Source organism: Micrasema longulum, unplaced genomic scaffold (genome assembly GCF_059751315.1).
Source record: "Micrasema longulum isolate JH-2025_06_02 unplaced genomic scaffold, ASM5975131v1 h1tg001958l, whole genome shotgun sequence".
Classification (NCBI taxonomy): domain Eukaryota; kingdom Metazoa; phylum Arthropoda; class Insecta; order Trichoptera; family Brachycentridae; genus Micrasema; species Micrasema longulum.
Window position 1 is genome coordinate 1 of NW_028279132.1, and position 18337 is coordinate 18337.

The following is an 18337-nucleotide window of genomic DNA, read 5'->3' on the forward strand; positions in this document are numbered from 1 at the left end:
TCAATGACAACGGCAGTCTCATTTACATTACAGAACAAAAACCAAAACCATCACTTAATTTTAAAAATATACACAGTAACTTCTTGTGAAAATTATCCTCGCAGTCTGGAAAAAGTACTAAAAAAACATTTATTGCAAACTAGCTTTTACCTGTGGCTTCGCTCACGTGGTATTAGGGAGAAATTATTTAGGTAATTTATTGATTGTATACAATAAGACTTTTCCTGATGGAATGACATATTTTATCGGGATTGAAAGTAGCTTGATCATCCAACTATCACTACAAAAGAAATACGATGAACTGTAAGTCTACGGTGACGTAGCATCGTTATTCTGTTCACAAATCCAAAACGAAAAGCAAACCAAACTAACCATAGATAAAGCAAGTCAATTATAGAAAATTAAAGAATTAATTAAAAATATATTCTATTTGACTTACCACCTACTCATTTTCAAAGAATGTTGCTCATTGTTCTAAATTATTTTATTTTAATTTGAGATGAAAAATAAGTATCCTATTTTACTTCTCAACTCTCAGGCTATCCTTAAGCAAAAAAATGACAATCGGCCATTCTGTTGAGACGCAATGGAAACACAAACAAACAAAGAAACACACTTTTGCATTTATAATATAAGTATGGTTTATTCAAAACGAAAAAAGTGGAGAATACCATCTTTATTTTAACACGTCTCATATGTTTTTTGGCCTTCTTGAACATTTTCCTTTAAAACACTGAATAGGTTTTGGTATTTGACGGCCGACCTGCTTAGGTGGAAGTGCTCGAATATTAATAAAAAAATATTTTAAGAACTTAACCACAGAGTTTTATAAATACCCCATATCTTAAGAATAATACTTATTTTAATTAGATTTAGTATTTAAGTTGGTGACGAAATTGTTGATGCACTGTTTGACTCACCATCATTATCTTCGGGTCCCTCAGATATAGCCTCCACTTCTCGCTGTTGGCAGTACGTTCCTCGGAACTCCAACCCACGCAGTTGGAAGGAAACCAGACCATTTCCCATCTCCACTATGTGCACCAGGCAGTTCAAGTAATCTGATGCCAACACTGAAATTATACATGATTACAATTATTGAAAAAAAAAACATTTATTTAATCATTAACATTTTTGATTATTGTCTCTTTCACTATGCAAGCCTGTAGAGAAATAATTTATTTAACATTTTTTTATAATATTTAATTTGATGGAATGTGTAAAACAAGAATTATTTTTAATATATTGGCAGGATTTAACAGGCGCCATGTCAGTTACATTTTTTCCATATACAGTCGAACTTGGTTATAACGATCACGGAAGTAGCGAGATCTCGATATAATGAGGAATCATTAGTTGATATTTAAGTTTGCGGTTTTCTCCATACATTTATTCACTTTTATAACGAGCTTCTTCTCGGACATACCGAACAAAAATATTGTCAACAGTTGAGCAAAAACCCTTCAATTGTTTAAAAATATCATTTTCGAAATAAGAACCTACGTAATAAAATCCAAATGGGGGACTAACTTTGGGCATCGGGATCGGTTTACGTTTATGATACTATGTAAGTGTCTAAGTACCTAATTGGTGTTTTCACTGACAGCATTGACAAAGTATCATACACATGGTTGAAATTGCGTGTAAAAAATCCAAGCTTTGTGAACTTAGTAAGCGCAGGCTCGGCACCTCATACAATTTACAACTTCTTTTGTAGTTTATGAATGACATCCTTGTTTCGGGGGTTTTTACAATGTTTTTTTAAAATGTTATATGGTCAATGCATAATGAACATTACAAGTGGGTGATGTCAGATAAGTTAAAACCTAACCCTCGAATTTTCAACATGACTACTAACAAGCAGAAGTGTTTCAATTTGCGAAAAAGTGGCAATTATTTGTATAATCGAATGTGGCGCGAATTGAAGTGTGAAAAAAGATTTCTCTATACTTATCACATTGTGAAAAAATACGAATGTTTATTTATCCGAATTTGAATTTTAGAAACTGGTATGTTTGTAAGCATTCATTATAATTTTCAATAGCGACAATATGCAATGGCGATTGAATTTAAAAACCCTTCTCTGGTATAACGAGTAATGCTTGTAGCGAGCAAATTCAGTCAGTCCCGTCTTCCTCGTAATAATCAAGTTCGACTGTATTCCTATCAATTTTTAAGAGGCCAAAACTAGCAATTCTAAAATAACCTTATTATGTAATTGTAACTGTCATTTTCAAATGCAAAAATTGCAAAAATATGCAAAAAATATGAAATATTCTTAATCAGCATGCATGTACAATCAACCCCGTCAACCTAACCCTAAAAAATCAATATATGTTATATTTATGTTAAGTAAATGTATTTTTTCCGATTGCATTAAGCACAAAAAAAACAGGTGTGCATTATGGCTGCATTGTATGCCAACCAATAAAATACTTCTTCCTTCAGTTGATGGGACAAACAGAATGATGCTTACCAAAACAGTCTCCTTGCTGGACTTGTCCCCACCTCCCGAGCAGAAGATCTCCACAAATGTAATGCTGGAGAGACCGAGTGAGATGTTCATAGAAGATGGAATTTAAGTTATTGTCATCTGCAAAGTTAAGAAAATTGCATATAAAAATCTTTTCAATATTATATTATAATTTATATTCATTAAATATAACTTATAAATTTAAAATACTCGATACACTTCCACTTATTTATTTGACCTTTCGCCCTCTTCAGACTGGTCAGACATTTTTAACAGATTTTTAGTTTACTTCTATATATAAACTAAAATGAATCGTGTCTATTTTTTTCTCTCTACCAACTTATTTATGGTAGGTGTGGAACAGTATTTCTGCACTCTTTTTAAAATTGGAAATATCATAATTAATAATATTATGAGATAATCAAATTTCGGATCATGGTCCCGTGGGTAGTGTGGTGGAATCCGGATCAGGAGGTCGGGGGTTCGGGTCGGGGGTTCGAATCTTACCCTACCATAACATGTTTTCCATTTTCTAACATTTACTACTAAACAAAACGGTCTCAAATTGAAATATTTTAAAATCATAAAAACACGAATATTTTTATTTTTAAAAAAGTGAAAAAAATAACATACCAAATTGTAATTTTTTAATTGAATCATTTGGATTTGAATTATTTATCGGATAATGAATCGATACAGTCGACATAAATATTGATATTATCATTGGTAACATACAATCTTACCAATGTCTAATTTTAACAAATTTTCTAGGTTAAACTTTAAGTTCTCTACACATACATAAATTTGTTGACAGCTATTTATAAGAATGTTTAGTAGATTTTCAGAAAATTGTGACAGCGTGATTAGTGAAAAAAAATTGAGTATACCGAATTTTCTAGCATGTAACAGTCAGCGATAATAGACTGTTACCTAAATATGATAATTAAAATACAGATTGTTTACCCGAGCCGAGGTTACGTTCTAGTTGTGAGGAGAGTCGGGTGTTACTCTGGTCTACTCGTTTAGTGTTGTAATCTCTCTCCCAGAATTTCACAGGCCGGACGTAGGAACTCATGAAAATTGCACTTCCTATAAATATTTTAATAAAATAATTATGAAAATCATGTAATCGAACCATCTTTGAGTTTGTTCAGTGCAAAGTGACAGTGGAGATGTTCTGGACGTCAGACAACTGAACGCTAGGGCATTTCTCGTTCACACACATAAAAATGGTGGGAGTAAATATAAATGAAACAAGATAAAAAAGAGACAACTATTTGAGCCACCTAAAATGACAACATCGTTTGGTCAGAGGAGTCACAAGTACCTTGCTCCCAAATTTACAACACTACCTATTGATTTAAAATTTAATACAAATAAACAGAAATTCAAATTATTTGTTAAAAATGGCTTCTGGATTTGGGTCCCAAAAACTGCCTTGAGATGGTCACCCCACAAAAACAGTAGTCTATTTGAACTCGGAATTATTGTTGCATGTCTGCTATTTATGTTTATATCAATACTGTTAGCAAACAAACATGGAAACTTAGATTTATTTAATTTATCTTTATACGAATTAAAATCATTACTTTTTAATCACTTCTTTTCTAAATTATAAAAATGTACTAAGTGTTATACTTGTTTTACTGTTTATGCTATGAAACATCGCCTTTGTTACTTCAATACTTTTTGATTTAAACCCTTTATTTATTGTTAATTTGCTGCATACCTATGTTATAATTTCTTATTTTATTATTTTCTGCTGATTTTATTTCATGTATCTATATTTTTATACTGTGTTCAGGTGTTTTGTTTTATTATAATTGTTTTTCAATATTATTTTATACTTTGTTAAAGGCGTAAGCCGTCGAAATAAAAAATACAGTGTTATCTATTATATTATATTTATTTATTATGTGCTAGAACATAATATAAAAATAATGTAAATGAATGCCTCGACACAGGTTATGCCCAGTGACGTGTTCATATAGAAAAGAAAAATATAATGTTTTATGTGAAATAAAAATAAATAAAGTTTGAGCTATTTCAGTATCTGATTGGATTATTTGAATAAATGCATTGTGAATTATACTAATCTATTTAGTGTGCAGTTGGAGTAATTCCTCTATTGGTCTATATGCAATGAAACTAAGTTTTGTGAAATATTGAGGTTTTGGTAGATACTTTTTGATAAACTTGATCAACGAGCGCTTTAACTAAGTCCAGTCCTTTTCACCAGTCTTGAAGATATTTGGTAAAGTTTTATTAGTTTGTTTAATAAACAAAATAATAAAACTTAACAAAATAACTTTATTGATATTATATTAAGTTATATGTACCGACATATTTTTCTTAATGAGATTTATATTTTCATTCACTAATTCAATGAAATAAATGTCAGCTTTTTGCCTTTTATTCTAATGAACTGAATGATTGAATCATCATCATACCCCCTGTCCACACCAAGTCCATAGGGCACAGCATTGGTTCACTAAATGCAGCATATATCGATCATCTATTACATCACAGTTAAGGTAAGGTGATCAGCCTTACACTTCAGGTGCTAGGGAATGGTTGAATGCATTTGATTATTTAATTTTAATTATGTAAGTATCTTTGAATTACCAAGATAGGATTGAGTGGCGTGGAGAGTATGGCAGATATTGCGGCTTGTAGAAATAACATGGCCGAGTGTGGGACACTGAAGGGCTGAGCGAATGCGTGAAATGCGCTTCCCCATGTGATTTGCCATGGGGCAATGTAGGTCACAACAAATTGGATCTGAAATTAAAAATAAACATTTCAATTTAATTGTATTACATTTGAAAAGGTGATCGGGGGATAAAAAATATCAAATTTATTATTAACAAAAGTCAGTAAAAGTAACAAGAAAAGGCTTTTAGAGATCATATGATCAGTATTCTAAATAAATAATAATATTTGTCTGATTTATATAGCGCCATTTATGTTCTTTACAATTCTTAACTTAAACTTACATCCTGATTTAGCTAACACTTCATAATATTAAATAATCTGTTTTTAAATATGAGGGTATGATAAACGAAAGAAGTGGAATTGAAGTTGAGATCTGAACGGATTGCGACTGTCGATAATTTGCAAATGTGAAGGCAATTGGTTCCAGGCAGAGGGGGCGGCTACGGCAAAAGCACGATCTCGGCAGCGCCGGAGTTCGACAAGTTTTCCTCCGCCTGAATCAAATGCTAACCTAAGAGTACATCAAAAAGTCAAATGGAATGTCCTACCAAGAACAATATGAAGGAACATCATTTTTTTTTAAATTGAGCCAAAGAGTAAGCGTTCACACATTGAAATAACAGTCTTCTATAAAATTATATACTATGTAGTAAAATTATATAATTATCAAATCGTTTGTTAGTTATAATTATTACACAAGGAGAATTTAAAAAAATGAATATACCGACATAATAGTGATAAGTACAATTTTATGAATTTTTGTGTTACTCTCCAAACAATAAGACGGGTGCATAATATTATTTATACACTGATGATGAGGTTTTTTTGCATTGCCTGTAAATGGTTCTCAGAGAACAATGGGTCTGATTTTCAATTTCACACCAGTAATAATCTTATGAGAACTTAAAGTACTCTCACAGTTGGTGATGTGATAAATGAAATAATGATACATCTGTCGGCAATGTTGATTTATTTTCAGTTCTAACAGAAAACAATAATTGAAATAATTATTTAACTCTGAAAATAATTCCAAAAAAGTCTCTGCAAAAATGGTATTCCAATGTCATGTTACATTAAGCAAAAGACGAGTGAGTTGAAATACAGGTACTTTAAAAACAAAATTTTATAAATACAGATTAATAATAAATTTGTATTTTTTATATCTTATTACAATATTAATATGATTTAGGCCTATTTTAGCAACAAAAAAAAGACTTAATTACTATAAAAAAAGAGAGATATATCAAGTCTGGTATTTTATGTATTGATTTTTTTAAATACGCCTATTCTGCCATGTTTTACAAAGTATATACACAAAGTTTCAGGGCCAGACCGCAAAACTTCAGAGGAACATTCCTATGTAACACATATAATAAATGTTATAATTTTGTACGTATACATTTAGTCCACATATTTTTCTAAATCAACAAATGCAAATTACTTAAGTAATTAAAAACATTTTGAATTTGTTCTAACATTTGTAGACAAGGACTGCATTTCACCCGCTAAGGAGTTATTAAGATTAATATATTACAACAAAAATGTAGGCGAAATAATTCAGTCGGACGAATCTCACCCGCATCGATATAGGTTTCAGCTCTTTAACTTCACAAAAATCAACAGATGGTAGAATAGTGAACAAATGGTGTATGTTACAAACCAGCCAATGACAGGTTGTAAGCATTGTAAATTCTTAAGACTTCATATTACTTTTCTTCATATTTCTTGTCGTAATATATTAAGTTCATACAAAAACTATTTGAAAAATTACACAGAGAACATAATCTTTGGGATATTTTGAACATTGTTTACACTGTAGTACATGAAGCAATTATACGTTTGAGGTATTCTCATTTTTACATCACATTTAACACTCTTGAATGAATAATTTGTTAATTGATTTTGTGTTTTTTATAAACAATTTACAAATTGAACCCGATGAAGACAGAATTCATATTAAACTTATTTTTGGTTCAATGCTAAATAGTAGATTGTATTTGAAACTATTTGATGAAATTCTCACCTTTAGTAGAAACTCATACATCTTGTTGAATATAATGGCCATTATAAAAATAGTCTAAGAGAAAGCTCTCACTCGCCAAGTAGAAGTCTTGCCTGAACATGAGGACGGCAAATATAAGGATCAGGTACTGAGTGGCAGGATCTGAATATGCGTTCCGCACACCTGCAAGTTAAAAACATTTCTTTCATAATACGAATAATAATTTTTATATACATGTGCAAATATACATAAATACAAAATGAGACGATACTTGTACTATATATAGTAAAACAATAAATTTATTATGTGTCCGGGCGGATAAATATATTAGTTCTTTGTGTAAAATAGAACCAGAACCCTCGACTCGATGGCTACTCTCAGATAAAAATTAAATCGGGTGGAGGTAAGCGCGTTTGCCTACCATGCTTGAGGCCCTGGATTCAATTCTTGGTAGGTAATATAAATATGTGATGTAAATAATTCAACTATGATATATACAAGTCATTAGACACTATACATCAAATTGATTTAGTTACAACTAACTGGAACTAGAATGAGTTTGATAGTTAGGATGCTAATCAAATAACAAAAATTTACACTATGTTTAACCTTGATCTTCTAAGGTAATTTTTTGGCATAATCTTCAGAGATAAAATTAAAGAAATAGTATTATTTTACGGACCAAAATTTGTACATTAAAATATTACTGACTGAGTTTGTTTTGATTGTAATATAATATTTAATGTAATATAATTATTTTGTTTAAAGTGTAATCAATAAATAAAAATGTAAAGGTTCAATCAATAAATTTTCAGCTCTTTTACTTTACAAAAGTCAACAGAATGGTGAATGTTACAGTGTGTAAAGTGGCCACTTTAAACCAGCCAATGACAGGTCATTAGCCCTGTAAAAGCCTGGACTTTTACATTCCCTTCTCAAAAATGTTTTCCCTCTCTGTTGCAACAAATTTAGATCTAAATAAAAATGTGTTTACCTTTAAGCGCGCAAATGCAGACAACTAGAGTTCCGATTTCAGGTCCAAACTTTGCAACAATCACGGAGAGTCTTGAGTAACAGCTGATATAAACACTACTGGATACAAAATGTTGCGTTCAAAAAAGCACAAGTACACGTAAGCCTGAATGAAATAATAAAGATTTTAAAAAAAATGTAGATATTGGACATAAAAAAATTCATTATAATGAACAAACTTTAACCTATTGTTTTCAATTTAAAAGTAATGCTTGACAGAAGAACTGGTGAATGTAACGATAATTTAGAAGTTATGTATATGCCTAGACATCTACATTAATATTTATATAGTTTTGTCTTTATGGGAAATTTTTATTATATTCCATTCAATAAGCACTTTTCCCACAAAATTAAGTAACATCCTTTAAACAATATTTTTGAAATATCACTAATGGCACCTTAATGATATACTAAACTAAAATTATGTCTCATTTATAAAATAAAAAAATCTAGTAATAATATTTGTCAAACATCCATAAATCATATCTTAAAATACATTCAGAAAAACACCTTCAATTACTATAACAAATTTTATAGCTTATTCATTATATATACGGCCTAAGCCAATTACAAAAGTTACATGTAGAAACATATACAAGAAACTGAGCAAAAAGAACATGAAACTATATAGCAAAGAAAAACAAGGGCAATAAAATAATGGTATACACGATAAACATATAAGAATTCGAGCTAAACCATGCCACTATATAGTGTTAACTTCCTAAAAACCACACCAGTCTGACAATCTGATCATGGAGTGTTTACTGGCCATTTGAAACGGCAAAATAACACCCTTATTTAAATCTGGTAGTGCCTTTGACCCCTCTAATTTTAGACCAATCTCTATTTTACCCACATTTAGTAAAATCTACAAAAAAAATTATTTTAAACAAACTTCAAAAGTACTTTTCGCTTAATGATTTATTACATAAAAAAACGATTTGGCTTTGCACACGGTCGATCGACAACCGATGTTGGTGTAGTGCATATTAAGAATATCTTCTATGCCTGGAAGGAGTCACACAATGCCATTGGCATATTTTGTGATCTAAGGCATTTGACTGTGTTTGGCATGACATATTGATCAGGAAAGTACACTACTATGGAATTAGAGGTTCTGTTTTAAATCTTATTTCATCTTACTTAAGCGATAGAATTCAGAAGGTGGAAGGTTTGAAAGCTCAGAGCTACTATAGAGTCGAAGAATATTTGAAGGACAAGACCGCTTGCCATTAGCTTCGTGATTATAGATTTAAGTTTGTTGATTTTAATTGTGTTGTTGAGTTTAATTTACTAATTGTTGAATCGTATATACAGTTGTAATTTATTTACTTATTTAAGTGATTCAATGAATCCTATGTACAGAACATACTAAACTAAACAATATCGCAAGAGCTATGAAACCGGTTATCGGTCCATTAAACTAAGAGAATTAAAGTTTCAAATTGACTTTATTTTAATTATGATACATGCATGTGAAATATTTTTTTATTAAAATCAGTTACCCTTTCAAACCACATAACTCGTGCAGGCTCTCGCACTTCAAACTGTCCGTGTTCTCTGGATTTGAGAGCTGGACCAGATAACCACAACCAAGGTAGCTGTTTGCGGAGTTGTGGTGTGAGGTAATGCAGTATCCATCCTAGCGTAGCTGATATACCCCAAACCACCTGAGACAAATTGCATTCTAAAGTTAAATAATGTCTACCGACCTTGTTTTTTTAAAAAAAAAGAAAAATTTCAAATGAAAAACCACTGAAGAATTTAAGTTATGTATATATTTATATATTAGAGAAGATTAAAATGTAATTAAGTTGATCTGGTTGATCTTACATAAATATACTAAATATTTATTTTAATAGATTAACCTTAGAGTATATACATATATAGAGGGATAACAAAACATTTTACCAATCCAATGCATGTTGCCGGTTATAGCGGACTCATTTTGTACAATATGTTCTAAATGAGAGAAAGGGAGACAAAAAAAAACTGTGGGTACGGTCCTCATTTTTTGTTTTGTAGTCGATTTTAGAATTTTACAATGCTCTTTTTTTAAGTACGCGGCCAGTATTGTTTCGAACTGTCAAGCGCTCTGTCGGTATTTTGATGATTGTTTAACATATTTAGTGTTAATTACATCAAAATTCATTATGCCGACTTGGGCCATGAAAGGATATTCAAATAGAACTGGAAAAGGGAGAAAACGCTTCAGTTATCACAGGTATTTATCAAATATTATATATTTTCAAATTAATATGTTTTGTGGTAGTTTTCAACATAAATGCACCACTATTTTTGTACTATCATTTGAGCAATTATTATAGCATTTGTTTATGTGTAATTCAAATACCTTATACATTGGATTTATGTGATTTAAATAATTTTTTTCAAACGATTCAATGCAAATATATCTTGAAATGTTCAAAACATGAAAACTCGACGACCTTTTACCGAGTCAACCGTCATCTAGAAATAATTCTTTCTCTTTTTATATAACTGAAAGAATATGAAATTGTCGTTTATTGAATGTAACTTAAAGAGATGACAATACATCTGCGCCAATTTTAAATGGTATTTTTATAACCACTTTTTGGGCGGCTCTTATAATTAAGAATGCCAGGGCTGTGCATTACCTTAAAATATTACGTATTCACTTAAATGTTATTTATTAGTGTAATCATTTTATCATGAAATTTATAAGCATAATATAGTTATTTAAGGTTTATTTTTTTGGATTCTCGATAGATGAAATAAGGCGAAATAAATGGATCCATAAGACAGGGTGGAAAAATTGTCCCCTGAAAATAACAATTGGTTGTGTTCCAACCACTTTCTATCCATTAATTTGGACAAAAACAAATTATTTGGTACGTGTAATAAATGGTGCTGTACCCCCCCCCCCCATGTTTTAAAAAACCTAACTCGCTATAGGTAAATATACATTTATTTCATATTTATATACCATAAAGTCGGAAAAATCAGTGTACGTGCATGAGAAGATGTATAAATGTAGAGGAAGCGAGATCTACATGCAAAGACAGAGTGATATGGTGTTCTATCCTCTCTGCCTACCTCTTCAGTGAAACGGCATGATTTCTCCAAATCACCAAATTGGAAGAGGTATCTTCACTCTATACAAAGATACAAGTTTAAATAAAAAAACTAATAGAGATTACTGTTTTCAGTTTTCAAATCAAACAAAGAATTCGGAAAATATTTTGGAATCAGAGACGCCGTTTAACCAGTTTTTAAAGATGTAAGTTACAACCTGCTGTCAGAGTAAGCCAATATTTTAACAAATTGGTTAATTTTCAAAATCAATAAATTTACTTTATTACAGTTTTACTTGTTTATTATATGTAAATGCATATTTGTTTATAATATTTATTTATGTACCCAACAATGTCATTTATAATGTTTATTATTGCTTACTTAATGTATTAAAAATGTTTTTAGTAAACTTGTTACTAAATTAAAATAAACGTTTTTATTGTACTGCCTATTCCCACCAATCTTTGTAAAAAATCGCCTAAGTCGTGCATTTGTGACAACCCTGTTTTATAAACATCTGGAAACGAAAAACGTCTTCACTAAACAAATGACCTTGACCCTTTTCAAAATTTTTTACAAACTTTGGAATAGTACGGACTCTAAGATATATATACTCTAAGAGATTAACAGTTTTTAATAGATATTTATTAACTTCAATTATAATATACCTTCAGCTTTAAGTTGCTAGCTTAAAACATATTGATAATAATGTAACAAAATTAAATAAATGCAATATTAGGTATTCTGTGTAAATGAAATTGTGACTTTATGTTTAGATTTAATTTTGTAAAATGTTGTCACTAATAATCAAAATACATTAATTTAAATTGATCACTTTCAAAACAGGTTTGCCTAGTGGTGAAAAATTGTGATTTTCTGGTGTTTATTCAAGAGGAATAGTAAATTGACTTATTCATACAAATACATATAAATAAAAGAAGAACATGCAAAAATCTGACTTACCGGATTCAATTCTGGTTGTAATGTGGTGAACACAGTTGTACAGTGGATGCCAAATATGAAGAGAGCCATAAAGCTGCACACAATAATGTCATTTTTTAATCTAGACTTAACAGTCTCTAGTAACTTTCTAGGCAAGGGATCTTCCATTTCTCCTTCTGCCTGTTCTTCTTCCGCTAATGATTTTAGTTTAGAGTCTTTAGAATCATCAACCAATTGGTCTGTCTTGATAGAACCACTGGAGTTGACCGCTGCACCGAGGTTAGAATCCACTTTTAAGGAATTGACACTAGAGTTGATGCTATTTAGAGATCGTTTTTGAGTTTTGGAAATGTTCGTTTCTGAACTAAAATTAAATTTGGACGCGGAACTTCCCATAGATTGTTGCTTGGAAATATTACTTTCAGAAGTGTGCTGATTTTTAGGTCGGTCAATTTGTTCCTCAGTTTGTTTCTCAAGGTCTGTATTAGAATTCTCCGCACTGTGAATGCTATAGAAATCGGCAGGAATCAAGTGGTTAATTATTAAATTCCAAATCATGGTGTAATCACTGGCGCATCTGCTTAAGTGATACGATATTGGAATGACAAGTCCGCAGAACATCGAGAAGAGGACGTGTTGAGATCCTTTGGCCTCTGTGAGGCCTCCGTACGCAAATCCGTAAAGGAAAGTGACAACGCAAGCAGACCGCATTACGCAGTAAATAGAGGCCATGAGGCTAGCAGTGGCATTACCCCCGAATATGTGCATATCAATTTGCTCGAATAAGTACATCGTGAAAGTATTCACTTGCGGAAACAATCCTAAGCTGAAAGCTAGAGGAAAAAATAACAACAGTTTTGAAACCACCTCCTCAGTTAGCTGTAAAATTTCTTTAGATTTAATTTGCATTCCATATACTGTTAATTTGTTGGTAGATTCTTGATTTATCGTATCGTATTGGTCCAAAGTGTGGTGCACAATACACAATATTGCGGCGCATATGCAAAAGTAAACTGGCCTAGAAAAGGCCACCATTCTGTTAAAACCGTGTACGGGAGATGCGGCATCCGGTTGGACGCTCTTGAATAGAGAATACTGACTTCCGGCCATCACGAAACAAAACCAAAATGCGTAAACATCTTTATAGAATCCAGTATGAAGTATGAATGCCCCTAAAACCGATACCATGATTCCTAGTAATATGGATAGAATCGCTTCTTTCAATGTTAGATTTCTATCGAATAATGCCATCAGTTTCAATCTGTCCATGGTCACTTTCACTTTCCAACAGTTAAACACGTTAAATTTGTAGTAAGCCGAACGTTGATTAGAATACGAACTCTCTATAGAGTCTATCAATCGAAACCTCTTCTTCGTAACATCCATATCCAAACTATTGTCACCAATGGAATTAGATGTTGGCATAGATAAGTTTAACACATTCGTGGGATTGTTTTCATTAGGCATTGAAGAGTTCAATAAGAAATTTAGTTGCATATTCGGTGAGAGCACTCTTTGTAAATCGACTCTCTCGAGCAGTGAGTCAGTTATCATGGCTACAGGAGATCTGCGTTGGGCGGGTTGGACGCCAGGTTCCATGATGAATATTGTCTTATTTCTATTGCTGCCATTAGACTGTAAGATAGGCAGCATTGAAATGGAGTTATTATTGCTAGACAGAAGTGGATTATTACTTCCTTGGTTGGAAGAGGAATTATAAATACTTTCAATTATAGCTCCTTGATCTATACTATCACCCTGTTTAGATTTATTTGAAACATCTAGATCCCCCGTGTTGTCGGATGTTATAGAAACGCAGCTGCTTGCGAGAGTAGATATAGCTGTGAGATCGAGAGGTTCGGGAAGTTTTGCACGGTTAGTTTTGGCTGCCTCTTTAGCGTGACCGGAACTATTCTTGTCGAATGTGTAAGACATCCAATTACCATACTCGTCCATGAAACAATGTATAGCGCCGTCAGTAGTATCTTCGAAGGAAGTTGCAAAGTGAACATTACTGGAGGAAGTACTAGTAAGATTTCCAGAGTCTGATTTATTTTCTTCTTTAGGTTTATCACTGCTAACTTGACTAGGTTCATTGTTTCGTTGTCGGGTTGATCTTTTTATTTTCCTCATTCTGTTACGGTGGTTACGGTCCATGAGAGGCCGGGTACGCTGTAGCTCGTAATAAGTTCCATCTCCCCCGGCATTCCGATTTTCGGAACAACAGGGATCCGTTTCTCCGGGTAAATAAATTGGCAAATGGGGATAATCCACTCTAGAATTCAGAAATGCGGCTAATAGAGGCACCGTTGTGGGCAGAATAGTGTTGGTAGAGGTCTGAGCCATTTCTTCTATGGATCGTTTCCTCTGTTTCTGATTGTCTCTGCAATGTTGCTCCCCCTGTTGGCGATGACAGCGCAGTCTTTCTTCTCTGTTAAGAGGAGGCATCACAACAGTGTTTGCTTTAGTTGCAGCAAACAGGCATTCCAGTCCCTGAACTAACGCCGAATGGGCTTCAACCGTGTCTAGCTGCTCTTGCGTTGGTCCCTCTGGGTCTCGATCTTTATGTTTGTCTTTCTTCTTATTTTCTTTTAACGAAGATGCTCTTGTCCTTGTTAGGTTTTTTATTTGTTTCGGGATTGCTCCTAAATTTCGTTGACAACTACCATTAGAGTCTGCACTAGAACACGAGGGCTTGCAATTTTGAGAGCCTTCTAATGACGCGGTAGCATCTTCTTCCATACCCTGAGGAACATCTTCCTGGCAGTGATTGGATTCGTCAAATAACCAAGTAATACCGTACAAGCTGTTTTCGTCACTTTGAAGTTTGGGCTCCGTATCCTCTTTAGAATGTGTACCCGAAAGAGTTTTGAGATCACTTATATCGCTAGTTTCCGTAGCCACTTCCTGACGGGCATCTTGCATTTCTAAACTGCCGCTAGAATTGGATGTTTCTATATCGGGGGGTTTTTTCACTTCTTCCGTTTCTAATTCTAAAGTTTGTTTGTGTCTTTCAAAATTTTGTAACAAGCACTCGTTCGAATCTACACTAGATTTGTCTAATAGAAAATCCTTGGAACTTGCGCTTGTCTTATCGAAATAATCACCGGGATCGAAAGTTTTTGATTTATTACTTTTTTGTTTACAAATTTTCACCGGAGATTTTTCACTACTTTCGACTACTCGGCACTCGTATTGTTTATTATTTACATCATCGGTGGAATCTCTAGATTCCTTAATGTCGCTTTCAACAACGACGGAGGAAGCGGCGTTAAAAGAATTGTTTTTTAAAAGTTTATTATTTCTATCACATTTCAGCTTATCACTAGGTTTAGTATCTCCGGAGAAGGAGTTGGTTTTTTGAAGACCTTTTACACTTCCGTTTAATTGTTTCTTAAGCTCCATTTCGGATTTGTCAGATTTATTTTTAACGATTTTGATGTCATTGAGGCAGTCATTCTTATCTAGTAGAGGGGATCTGGATCCATTATTTTCATATTCGGTATCGGAAGAATTCATTTCTGCGGGATTGTCGAATCTGCGTAGTTGACGCTTTACACTAGCCCCATTATCTTCTTCGTAGTCTGTATCACATCGGCTACTGAGGGACTCGAGATCGCTTTCTTGGCACTGCGATGTTTGCATTTCGTCGGATATCTCCGCAATGGGATATACAATTTCCGAACCATAACTCATGTAAGGCAAACTGTTTCCTTCTACAGAACCGGACGTAGATTTGGGCCACAGATTGAGATGAGGGTTTCTCACGAGACTTTTACTGGGAGGGGGAATCACAGCACTCTCGGGGTTCTTCAGGACTTGTCCTCCGATGGTCTCGGCGCTGCACGGGTGCGGGGAGAGGTTGGACACACTCGGGGGCGGGCAGCCGATCTCGAGGGCGGCGCTCTTAATGCGGCGCACGCCAGGGGCATCACCCCGCCCACCGTCCCCGTCCAACACGTAACCCAGCTCCACACTGCCTGCCGCGTTGGAGTGGCGCCGCACATGCGCCACCAGCGCCGCCGTGGACGTGATGAGCGGCAGCTGGATGCTGGAGGCTGCCGCCACCGAGTCGCGCCGCAACCCAGCGTGGCAGGGCGAGGGTTGCGCCAAGGTGGCGGCGGACTTGGCCCTGCCCTCCGTGGGATACACGTTGAAGTAGCGCCGCGCACCCTGCACCCGGTACCCGGCCGCCTCACCGTTGTCGCGCGAGTCGGAGCTCAGGCGGCGAGCATACTTGGACAGGTACCGCTCCGAGTCGGGAAAGTCGGCATCGGCGGGGGCAGAGCGTGGGGGAATCTCTTCGGCATCCCGATCGATGTTCACAGCCACGGCATCTTCGGTCTTGGAACAAATTTCCATCCGGAGAGCCTCCTGAGGGTGGGAGGAACGATGCTTGGCCCAGCGTCGCCGCGCGTGTGGCCGCACCCCGCGCCCTCCCCTTCCCGTCCCGCGGCCAGTACCGCCCCCTACTTCCTCGGTGCTGGACTCTGAGCTATTCTTTCGATGAACATCGACTTTGAGATCTGTAAAATATTAACTTATATAAAAAAAATTGTGCTGTAAAACTTATGTGATTTATACTGCCATCCTAATGAAGAGAGTGGCATCTTCGAAAAGTGAAATGTTGTGAAAAATCAAGAAAATATAAAATGCTTCTCGTACTTCGAAATAAACAAAAAAAATTTACAAACTTGAGCTGCGTTTTAATACTTATTAACAAGGAATATACCGCTTTTTATTGTAATAATTGGTTTGTGCCACCTTTAAGTGATTACTTTAGGTTTAAATGTGGAGACACCGGATATGTTTTATTTATTATACCTCAAAAACCAAAACCATATGATATCGTACTTCAGGATTCAACTTAGAGATGCCGCTTTCTTCACAAGGAGGAAGTATACTAGTGTGTGATGTAAACGTGTTATATTATGTATATGTGTTATACTTGCTGATAGCAAAAAGACAAAAGACGAAATATTACCAATAGTGCTGGTTGTTGGCTTTTGGTAATCCCTGGATGTAACAGATTCATTGTCGCTTTGTTGCGTAGTTGCTGTGCGGGTTCCACTCAAAACCTGAAGCTCGAAATCTTCATCATCTCTGCAAACACAGACACAATATAAGCGAGAATAAAAATTGTACAAAAATAAGTAACACATTCATTTTTATTGGACCAAAGTAACATTACAAATAAAACAAAATAACAAGGTGTTATATTGGGACAGCATGTGAAATATTAAAATAAAGTCTTTTCAACAATGTTTTGAGTATGTCCAAATGTTTGCAGACAGGCTGGATTTCCTCCCTAGGGAGTTATTTAGATTTCAATTTGTTGCAACAGAGAGAAAACATTTTTGAAAAGGGAATCTGGATTTTCTCATAAATGGTGAATGTTACACAGTATGTAAAGTGGCCACTTAAACCAGCCAATGACAGGTCATAAACCCTGTAAATGCCTAGACTTCCATACTCCCTTCTCAAAAAGGTTTTCCCTCTCTGTTGCAACAAATTTAGGTAAAGCCTTTTCGCTACTGATTTTGTTGGTCTTCACAGAAACAGTGACGTTTTTGCTTCTAACTAACTCATATTAGGCCAGGAACCCTCGAGCAATGGCTCGATATTATAAAAGCACAATATTCTATAAAAGCAAGAGTGTCTGCCTCTTAAACATAATTTCACTGATGTAAAAGATGTCGATTTCCAAAGTGATCATGTTCAGCTGCCTGACTGCTCTTCCAATTGGTATAACCAGAGGCAGCAGGTTGGTTCTGGAAGCCGGGAGGCAGAACATTCTGTGGCGACGCTAACGTAGATATCCATAAGAAACATAAATGGCATATAATATAATCAGTTTTATGTCTAAAAAAATATGTGATTACTTGTGTCTCTTTTGCATTCGTCGTTTTTCAGGAGGCGCCGTGTTATCTGGTGGTACGATGATGCACTCCGAAGTATCGTACATGTGATGGAGTGCATAGTTTAATGTCTTTACAAAACCAAATAGGATAGATACTAGTGTGCAGTAAACGCACCATCCTGTTATAGAGGGCGGAAAATACTGTAAACAAAAGAATGGCAAATTTTATTTTTAATTCCAAATTTGAAAAATGCATACA